Below are 11,211 nucleotides of genomic sequence, written 5' to 3' on the forward strand. Positions count from 1 at the left end.
GACTCAGGCTGAATGAATACAACAGCCAACTGCACTCTGAAAGTTTTTGGAGGGGCTTAGAGGATTCCCCAGACCAGGTCCTTCTATGCAGTTGCTGTCTTCATGCAGGACATGATTAGACACTGTATGGAAAGTGAATGAGAAATGAATAATTATAGTATTGATATTGTATTGTGTCTTGCAACTCACTCAATCATTTTTCACAGTCCACTTTAAAAAACCATAGAATGCTTCACAAATTTTCATGTCATCTTTGTGCAGGGGCCATGCTGATCTTCTCTGTATCATTCCAATTTTAGTATATGTGTTGTCAAAGCAAGTATACAGTCTACCTTTTATAACTTCTGTTACAATAACCCTATGAAGAAAACTGTTATTTAACAGATAAAAGAGTAGAAGATCAAAGAATTGAAGAAGACTAACAAGAAACATTATCAAAGGGAGATAAGCTAGAGCCAGAAGACAATTCATTGACCCTATAAGCTGTGGTCTATGCCAGTGGGCAGTGATGGTAGGCAGGCCTAGCATCCAAGCTAAATGACAAATTCCTGAAGCTATTTTTGACCCATCCCCTTGAATCTTTTATCTAGGTGCTTTCCTTTCTTGTTATATGTCACAAAAGTGACATACTACTCATATTTGTGATATCATTCAGGGTCAAAAGTGAAACTACTTCCTGAAAAGCATTTTAATAGGATTTTTTTGCAAATCATCATGCAAACATCTATGGCTTACAACTTGTTTTTGGTTTTCTGGGGCTTCTGTATTTTAAATAACAACTATTTTCATAAAATATTTTTAAAGTTGTGTTTGGTAAATGTTTGTACAGAAAGTACTGATTTTCTAATTCTTGAAAGTTATCTTTGTCCTGGATTTTAAAATCATGAGTTTATTCCCCACAAGTTACTGTGCTCTGTATTCAAAACTACACTTAGGGTTTTTCCCTTGGTTTCAGAAACTGAAATACTGTCAGATTATCTCACTGAAAAAGTAGTCTAGTGTTTTTAATACCCAAAATACTTTCTTAAATATTATTCTTTTTAGAATTTAAAATTTTACATAAATTTTGTGAAAAGTTAAGCCAGGTTGAAAAATAAAGGTAGTTATTATCTAACGGGACACTAAATACTAAATGAAAAATTAAGAAAATGAATTCTACAGGACCGGACCAGATTGTGTTTTATTCTTCTATCTTTTATTTAAATAGGCAGTGAGAAATTTGAATACATATAATATCCAGTTTACACTGTTTGGTCTGTAGAAATGGCTAGAAAGGGAACTTTATCTGCTCCCCAACACTTATACTCAAGATCCATATAGGTGATCTGCTCATCTATTGATCCTTCCTCTTTCTGCCTTTCCTTTCTAGAAAGTAGATGAAGTCAGGAATGCCAGGTCAGAGCTCTGGCACTGACACCAGAAGGAACTTCCAATGTGGAACGTGGAAAAAAAAGGACAATGTATAAACACATGTTTAAAAATCAAAATGTTCATGGTGATACTCAGAACTAGAATATGGAAGAATTATCCCCAAGACCAACACTCAAGGTATTTCTAATAAATACTGTGTTGGCTGCCTTGATAACTGATGCACTTTCCAGGTTTTCACTCCCAAGTTAAGTGCCTGTTATGAGTCATACACTATGCCAGGTGATGAATACATATATATAGAGAGATGGCTCATTGTTTTTCTTTAAGAATCTCATAGCCCATAATGTAATATTATAAGGTAAGCGCTGTAATAGAGATTTGGTGGAGAAATATGACTTAATCCAGCATCAGGGGAAAGTTAAGTTAATAAGTGGATAGCAAGTACCATGTTAACAAAGACCCAAGCTCTCTCACTTTTGCAGCCTTACTAGACAGAATTGTACTTGATCCCACATGAATTCTCAATGGCATTGTAATAGTACTGGGTTCCAATTGAGTCATATGGGTGATGAAAAGGAAAAAATAGCTTGAGGGACATGTCCTCAAGCTTATCTAGGAATTGCAAAGCAAGTTGTAGCTATGTATGACTGAAGTACTGTGTGTCAGCAGAAAAAAATCATGAACTGTGAAGCCTGAAAGACGTGTCAGAGCATACCTTGAAGACTTGTAGGTCATTAGTGAGACATATATATATATATATATAAACATTTTAGAGAAATATTAAAGTTCTTTCATGGATTAAACAGCCCAACACTTTCACAATAGCATGTCTAGGTACTGCTATGAGAGCACAAAGAGGGACTATCTAATCACACTACCCAGAGACCTCAGCAAGAAATGTGGTTTTTAAGTTTTGGATGAGTGAGGCAAACTCATACTTTGAGGGAAGAAAAATGCAGGTCTAGAGGTTGGCTTCACGGAGCATCTCAGTGCTTAAGAAGACAAATGTGCCCAAAGCTACAGGTGACAGAACTAGAGAAGTGCTGGTGACCAAGACTAAGGAGGTTCCACATGATCATGCTTTGGAGTTAGCCTGAAAGGAATGAGGAAGTACAGAAAGCCTTGACACAGAAAAATGATCTGGGAGTATTTCCAGCTTGGAAATGTCTACAGATGATGTGCTCCATCACACCTATATAAATGGTGTTCAGAGGATCTGTAAGTTCTAACCTCAAAGACTATTTTGAATGATTTATCATTACACTGATGGGGAGCCACTGTGGGCATTTAGAGGGCAGGAGTCTAACAATACTGGAAATCTTACTATAGTGACCCAGGATGAGAAAAATTGTCCCTGTATGCACCTACACTACTTCTTATGTACATGGACATTTGGATATATGGGGAAACTTTATGTACATTGAAATATAACAACGGTTTAGATGTTAAGACAAAGTTTTACTTTTACTGTGGGCTGGATGATTCCAAGGAATAGGTATCACATAAAATGACTTAAGATTATATTGTTTAATTTGGAACTTTGTCGAGAGTTGTTCATGACTTCAGGTAGGAAAGTACATGATGGAAACACTGCTGTACTCACAGTGGTTCCACTAAGCATCCACAATTGCTTATGTATCTTTCCTTTCCCATAACATAGAACCAGCCAATGGTGATTGACTTGTTTTCTATAGAAAGACGTTATCAGTATGAAAGATTCAGAGAACATATGAGAAAATATAGTACATGGTTGGCCAACTAGAGTGTGTGACAGGGTTAGAACTTCTTGGAAGTTATATTCTCAAATTCTGATTTCTGAGAATGTAGGTAATTGGTTTGGGAAAGGCCAAGAAGCTTTAACTTTTAGCAGCTTCTCACAGGCACTGACTTACAGACATGTAAAACTCAGAACATTTTAGAGTGAGAATTCTCAACCTGTGGGTCAAGACCATCGGAAACCACTTATTTCCCATGGTCTTAGGAATTCCCAAACATACATTTACTTTTGTTGCCACTTCCTTTTTCCCCCTTGTTGCTATTTCAAGACAGGGTTTCTCTGTATTGCTTCAAATCCTGTCATGGAACTTGCTCTGCAGACCAGGTTGGCTTCGAACTCACAGAGAAATGCCTGCCTCTGCCTCCTGAGTGCTGGGATTAAAGTTGTGTGCCGCCAATGCCCTGCCTATTGCCACTTCTTAACTGTAATTTTGGTACTGAGCAGTGTCTCAGTTCCTAAGACTGTTGGAAATATGTGTGTTCTGATGGTCGCAACCCCCAGGTTGAGGACCACTGTGTTAGAAACTCACAATAGTGTCTAAGGTCTCCTCACACCCTAGTAAACTGTCACCTGTGATGACCATGGCAATGGGCATGGCCGCCTCCCATTGCCATGATCCCAACTTCAGACTGTACCACACTGGCCTTGGTTCCAACATAACACCCAAAGGAGTCATCATTTTTCAGTGATCACTCCTAATATGTTCATAGCAAAACACAAGTCCCCAACATGATCTTGTTTGTTATGTATTCAAAGCAGCAACTCTGGCCTTCACAAACATAAATACGAGAGTAAATTTTCAAAAAAAGATTGTAGGTTTGCAATGCACATCATAGCAGGTGTATAAGAAGTAAACTTTTGCCAAACTGCACTGAAATTTACTCCATGACAGGAGCAGCCCATTTTCTCCATGGCTGTCATAGATTTCATGGATCTTGAGAAATCCAGCCATTTTTAGAAATTCCATGAAATTTACCTTTTCACTCGAATCCACATGAAATCAAAATTTTTCCCTACGAGTCCCCATAAAATTGGCACATTTCCTCAGAAGACCCCATGAAATTATAAAGAATATTGCAGATTCTTTGCTCCTCATCCTGGCTGCACATCTTAAAGAGACAGGTCAAAGATTGCAGAGATATTCCATTTTCCTGATGATAGTCACCTAAAATCACTGCAAATCCCAAAAAGACAGTAGATGTTTAGTAGATCATTTAGAAGTGAAATAAACTTGAATCTACTTTGCATAATCTAAAAATTAGGAAAAAATGGTTACAGAAAACTGTAAAGAATATGGAGTTTACCAAATTTCACCCTAAATAGATTTTTCTTATACTTTCTCTTCTACCTTGTCTTTTAAAACTGGGAGATATTGTATAAATTTTGATATTATTAAAATATCTGGAAAGCCATTTGAAGTTAGGATGCTGGAATAAAAGACCACCCCAGCTATTTTCACACTAGCCAACTGTGCAATAAATCAAAATAAAATTTCTCTCAAAGCAAAAGTCACACTCCCATCCCTGAGTTCACAATGGAAATGATGTCTCATAAGCTCTACTTCTTAGAGTATTATAAGAATCAGACACAATAACAGAGTCAAAAATGTAGACTATACAGTGCTTTCAAATATAAAAGAAGGAAAATGGTGCCCTTTACAGTTAGTGAAAAAATTAATGTTATAACAAATAGAAAATACAGATACTTCTGCTAAGTGCATTGTATGTATTCTAGTTAATACAAGATTATTACTCAGCTTTATGTCCTCACAAAGGAAAGGTGAATTTGGAAAAATGATTAAAAGGCATCATGACAAAATAAGATAACTTTGTAACTTATGGATAGCTTTAAATTGGGACCATTATAAAAACAAAAGGAACATGTGTATTTCATATTCCTATAAAAAAAATCACCTCCCTGGTTTCTACCTCTTTCTTGGCTCCCTCAGGATTGAGTAAAACAAGTTCCCAGTTCAAGTCAGCAAGGCCACACTTAAAATGTCATTTCCTGAGTGTAAGCCAGCACTCCATTCCAAGGAGGAATTCATGCCAGCAGATTTACCCTCCTGAATGGCAAATGACCTCAAGAAATTCTAGGCTGCCTTTGAGTTTGCATTAGCACATTCATTTTGAGTCACGTGAGTATTTACTCTTTTATTAGATTTATCATCCACCATCATACATCCAGAGAGGTTCTGGGACTGCCCACAGAAAGCAAAACAATAAAGAGATTTACTCCAAGCTGCCAGCTAAAAATGTTAGCAGCATATATAACCACCCCCAAAAGACAGATGCGACGACAGAAAGGAAAGAATAATTTAGCTTGTTCTGGTATTTGGAATGCTGATTGTGATCCAGATGGGGGATATTGTGCTGTCCTGGTAGAGCACATCAGTGTAGAAAAAAAGTGCTTCTCCAAGCTATCCACTAGTGCTGATTGGGTTTCCCCTTGGGTTAATCAATCTACATCTGAATCATCATTCTCTGTGTTGTGATAACCTTTCAGGCTACCCAACCACACACAGCAGATAGAATATGGGAGTCGAAAACCCCATATAGCAGGGTTCTAATCCTAATATTGCTGTTAAATATAATCTGACCCCTAGTACCTCATTTAACCTCTTTGCAGTTCATTTTCCTTATCTGTAAAATGGGGACAGTAATCTATTTTCTGGCCACTTTTCAGTTTTATACAACTCACAGCATGTTTTCCCCTGAAAAATGTGTTCACCTGCCTAGGCTTTTTCCAATTGGAAGTTCGGTGAGGAGTGACTCGGGAAGTATCCTACAAAGGCAGATAAAGGGCTCTAGAGTGATTTCTAGGTTCTTCAGACCCAATTTTGTGATGGTTCATCATCACTGCCATCTTAGCTGGATTGAGAATCACCTAGGAGACTGTGAAGGCACAGCTCTGGGTATTACCTGTGGGGGCTTTCCAGAGAAGACTAAATGAGGAAGGAAGACATTCCTTAGTTGTCACCATCACTCTCCATAGTCTGAGGACTTGGACAAAACTAAAGGGGCAAAGATGTAGAAATCTTGATTCCTTCTCCAGCACCATATCTGCCTGCATGCACCCTTGCTTCTTGCCATGATGATAATAGACTAAATCTCTAAGGTTTTCCTTTATAAGAGTTGCCATGGTCACGGTGTCTCTTCACAGCAATAGAAACCCTGACTAAGAAAGAAGTTGATACCAGGAGTTGGGGTATTGCTATGAAAGATTGAGCCATGCTTTTGTTTGGAAAAATATGGATCACATTAGGACTCAGGACCACAAAAGCACTTTAAGACCACTTTAAGTAGGGTGTAATTAGCCATACTAGTAGGAGCATGGAGGATGGTGCTAAGGGCGATTTGAATGGTGAGGGTCCCCCTCAAGAGGATTCAGAGGAGAAGAATGTTAGCATGTGACCTAGAGATCATTTTTATGATATTTTGGAGAACATAGTTTCTTGCTGCCCCTATCCAAAAATGTTCCTGAAGCCAGCCTGAGATACAGAGAGGGACTCTGCATCAAGGAAGGAAGGAAAGAAGGAAGGAAGGAAGGAAAGAAGGAAGAAAGGAGAAGAAAAGGAAAAAGGAAGGGGAAGGAAGGAAGGAGGAAGGAAGGAAGGAAGGAAGGAAGGAGAAGGAAGAAAGGAGGAAGGAAGGAAGGGAGGGAGGGAGGGAGGGAGGGAAGGAGGGAGGAAGGAAGGAAGGAAGGGGCAAATTCACTTGATGTTCTTTACCTGATCTTTTTTTTCTTAAATAATTTTGCCAGAATCAAGTAGCCTACCTAATAATATATGCAACCACTACATTCCCCTCCAGGTTTTACAGGAGAGTTTCCCCCTTCCCTTAAGAGCCCATCAGGATTAGATCTCCACTTATGTTATGTCTGCCTGGTGCTCTATCTCCACCTCCAGGAGGCTTGTTCATGACTTTGAGGCCTTTCTACACAAATAAACTTCATTCTTGTCTATGGTCACAACACCATACCTTCATGTACCTGATCTCAAATAATGAACTTCATTCTTGAATTATGAAGCATTTGTCTGCTTCCTTTCTGAATTGGCCACGTCTTTTCTTGTATTATATCTAACAACACCATCCTCATTCCTCACACATACCATTGGTCAAGCCTAGACTGACAAGATGTGATCATTCACCAGAGAAGTTGTTGTAATTTTAAAATTGGTTAGATTATTTTTTCCTAAAGTAACTGAAAGTGATTTGGCAGTCATGAAATTTACCTAAGAAATAGATGATAAAAGTATGTTTCATAATGTCCCTTTAAGAAACAGTAAATCTCATTAAGTAGGGTCAACTGTTTCTGTGGGTATCTCCAATTCCGTCTTGGTTCATTTAGTCATCTCTCCTCCCTCTCCTCAACTGGATTTCGGGAGTATGACTCAGTGCTCTGCTGTGCGTGCCTGCTAGCCATAAAGTGGGGAACCAGCATTGGATTTCAAACCAAACACTTTGAATGTGGGTGCTAGCTAGGAGGCCAAGGCAGTCTATGGAACCTCTAACAGTGAAGCCAGGGTTTATTTCTAGGTCACAAATGGACTTTGGGAGCCCATTCCTATGGAGGGATACTATTGCAGCCCAGATACGGAAAGGAGGGCCTGGGCCCTCCCCCATATGATGTAATGAACTTTGATGATCCCCCATGGAGAGTCTTACTATCCCTGGGGAGTGGGTGGTGGGTGGGTTGAGGGTCGGTGGGAAGCATTCATTTCTCCCAGGGTTGAATGATGAAAGAGCTCATAGACCAGTCAAGAAAACATACTTTGTGTCAATGTTCACTGTGAAGAACTTAAGTAAACAATAACGGGAAGACCAGGCTGACAGAATACAAGGAAAAGGTGATGACTAGAGGTGAAAAGGAACCTGAGATTACTTTTCCATTCCCCTCTCTTTTCCCAGAACTGATAATATAGTTAGTAAGAGGTCATTCTGGCACCTGCTGCCCTAGGAAAATCACCACCCCACTGATGTTTAGTAAATGATGCCCAGAAATCCCTGACAAAAGATTGTGATGTGGCTGTCAGAGTCTAAATTACTCATTAGATACTCGTCTTCTAAGAATATTTTGTTCTTCATTTTTCATTTATGCTAAAGAAAACTATCTGTATTCAGTCTCCTGTGCTTCTAAAATCATTTTATTTAATTTTTATGTGTGTATGTGTTGCCTACATATTTGTTTGTGTGTCTACATGTGAATTTGTGTACCTCATGTGTGCCTGGTACCCACAGATGTCAGAAGAAGGGATTGGATCTGCTAGAATCAGAGTTACAGGCAGCTGTTAGTCACCATTCAGGTGCTGGGAGCTGAGGCTGATTCTTTGAAAAGGCAGTAAATGCTCATAACCACTGAGCCATCTCCTCGGCCCTTCCTTCTATGCATTCATGAGCTGGGAAAATCTGGTGACCAAGTGGTGGTACCAGCCATTAAGTACAGCACCGTGATTATGGAAGTGACACTGGGGAGGATAATTTTTGGCACCATTTTAATGTTTTTTTCCATACTCTGGATCTGTGTATTTTTTTCATACAAAAGTGAACATTGCTAAACTTTGAAGCTTTATCTTTTTATAAAAACAATCTTCTTGAAATGGAGTATGTCTTAAAATCTCAAGTGGAGACTCAGAATTTGGCTTCCTCTCCATCAGTCCCACCCTTTTGAAGACTGAGCAAGAAATCCATGTAGAGATGAACATGTAATACAATTAACAACTAAGAGTAGCCATCTTCAGGGCTGTGCTTATCCTTGCATGCAGATATGAAGCTTTCTCTGGTTTGGGTTCTGCGCTTGCCTTTACCTCACTGTCCATTCATAAATTGGAGATTATGCTGATTTTAGAAATAATAAAGCGTACCCACGGATGCTTTTGGAGCTCTTCACAATAAACGTTTCACTTTCCTGCTGTTCAAAGACTTTTATGAAACTGCTTCTGTCTCCTTTCCTAGTGTTTTTCTTTGTAGTATGCAGCTTGGTTTCCAATTGAGCACACACACTGTAAAACTCTTGCTGCACACACTGGGGTTTTCATTTCACACGGTGCACAGCCCCTTTGACCCTGTCTTCAAACCTCCCCTGAATCATAAATGTTGACCAATAGAAGGATTCTCACTCAGGGTCATTCATCAAAGTAGAATTCTTATAAAAATCAAACCCTTATGAGCAAAAAAGAAGAAAGGGAAAGAAGGAGACTGCTAAATTTTGTTCCATCTGTGAAAAGTATAAGTTTGGCATGAATTTATTTGTAAATACCTTAAATTCAGGTTCAAGCATGATGTTTAAAGCATTAGAAGGTGAGGGACTTGGAAAATATTTCATTAATAAAAATCAGAATCTGTTGTTAAGACAGAATACCACGATTAAGAATGATTCTGGCATCCCACATTCAAAACCCATCTGAATATAAGAAACAAAAGAGTGATTACCCAAAGATCTATTATTTAAAACTAGGAGTGGAATGAATCAAATTAGGGCTTCTAAAAGTATGTGGTAAATATAGCATTGGAACTGTTTCCTGTGGAGCACTAAATTAATAGTTGTTAGTAAGGGAAACTAAGGAAGAGTCAGGGCAGGAAAGGGAATAGTCATAGTGGGAGGACTTCTCTTGATTAGTAGAAATAGTGAGAAGGTGGATATCTTTAAAATGGCGGTAAGCTAACTCAAGCCTGAGAACTTGGGAACAGGAGCAGAGAGAGGGGTACTTTGTCTCTATATTTCTATTCTGAAACAGAGATAGGAAGGGTACTTCTACATTATCATATTCTCATGACTCTGGAACACAGCAGGAATACTGAAGCCTTGGGATCAGTTGCCCTTCCTCCTGTTCTAAATGGATGAAAGACCCAAGTAAGAGGCAGCGTCTTTTCTCTAATAAGGTATTGCCCGAAGCAAAAGCTGCAGGAACCAGGCTCTGCAGGGTACCACAGAAACAGAGCATTTATGGGCAGAGCAATAATGGGTTCAGTGTAATGCAAAGGACAATAGATCAACATTTCAGGTTGGACTGAAACAGAAATTATAACTAGATTTAAAACACACTTGTGCATAGGAATTGGTATTTCTTTCAATCTTGCCTTCCAAAATTAAGGGGGGGGGAAATCCCTTACATGTCATTTTAAGAGTAGAAACTACGTTTTTGAGCTGTGAGTCAAAGTTAAATATTAGTAAAAAGTGACATGCAAATACATATTTTATATGTATATTAATTTTAAAAAGTCATATTCCAGTGCAGAGGCTCTGTTTTCCTTAATTTCAAATTCAGTTTAGATGATCTGCCACCAGTCTTGTCTACTTTGGAGTGACTCCCTACATTGCTGTACTTGTGCCCTGAAGCAACTCATCAAACAGTGCCAAAAATACTCCCTATTTTCTAATAGCTATGAAAGTATTATCATTTAAGTTGTTGTATTATATATATGAATTGTAAAAGAGAGACAGTATTGTGATGGTGTGGTACAGGGAATCTCGGTAAGCAGAGAAAAATGAGATAGTGTTCTCCGGATCAGTGGTCACACTGGGAATGAACGAATGAGCTCCTTGCACACAGCACACAGCACACAGCACACAGCACAAAGAGGCACAGGAACCTTCATCCTGACTTCCCCAGGGAACACCAGTGCCTGCTAGGGGACTTGGCTGCACCCATATCTGTCTTAATCTTTAAGTGCACTGTGAGGACCAAACTGACCTAGAAATGTGACAACAATTACAGTAAGTATATATGGTAATATAGTACCCAAGGTAAATAGTACTTCCTCATTGTGAAAGCGTTTGACACCATATTGTCTGGCTAAAAGAATAAAACACTGCAGGACACTCTTTCTCTTTTAGAAGACTCTTTCCTACATTCACTGTCTTTACGGTGCTTGATGTTCTCAGACAGACAGCCTTAGGCAGCAGTTCTCAACCTGTGGGTCGCCATCCCTTTGAGGGTGGAATGTCTTTTTCACAGGAGTTTCATAGCAGACATCCTGCCTATGGGATGTTTATGTCACAATTCATATCAGTAGCAAATTACAGTTGTGAGATAGTAACAAAAATAATTTGATGGTTGGGGT

The 11,211-nt window shown here is 38.9% G+C and overlaps 1 non-coding gene across 1 annotated transcript; it reads right to left on the reverse strand.

Annotated features, from left to right (window-relative positions):
- Positions 1 to 216: 216 nt before the first annotated feature.
- LOC121142556 lies at positions 217 to 325 on the reverse strand. The gene has a single exon (XR_005879590.1). It is a non-coding gene; the product is annotated as a U6 spliceosomal RNA (small nuclear RNA).
- Between the last annotated feature and the right edge of the window lie 10,886 nt (positions 326 to 11,211).

Source organism: Mesocricetus auratus, unplaced genomic scaffold (genome assembly GCF_017639785.1).
Source record: "Mesocricetus auratus isolate SY011 unplaced genomic scaffold, BCM_Maur_2.0 Super-Scaffold_100009, whole genome shotgun sequence".
Taxonomy (NCBI): Eukaryota; Metazoa; Chordata; class Mammalia; order Rodentia; family Cricetidae; genus Mesocricetus; species Mesocricetus auratus.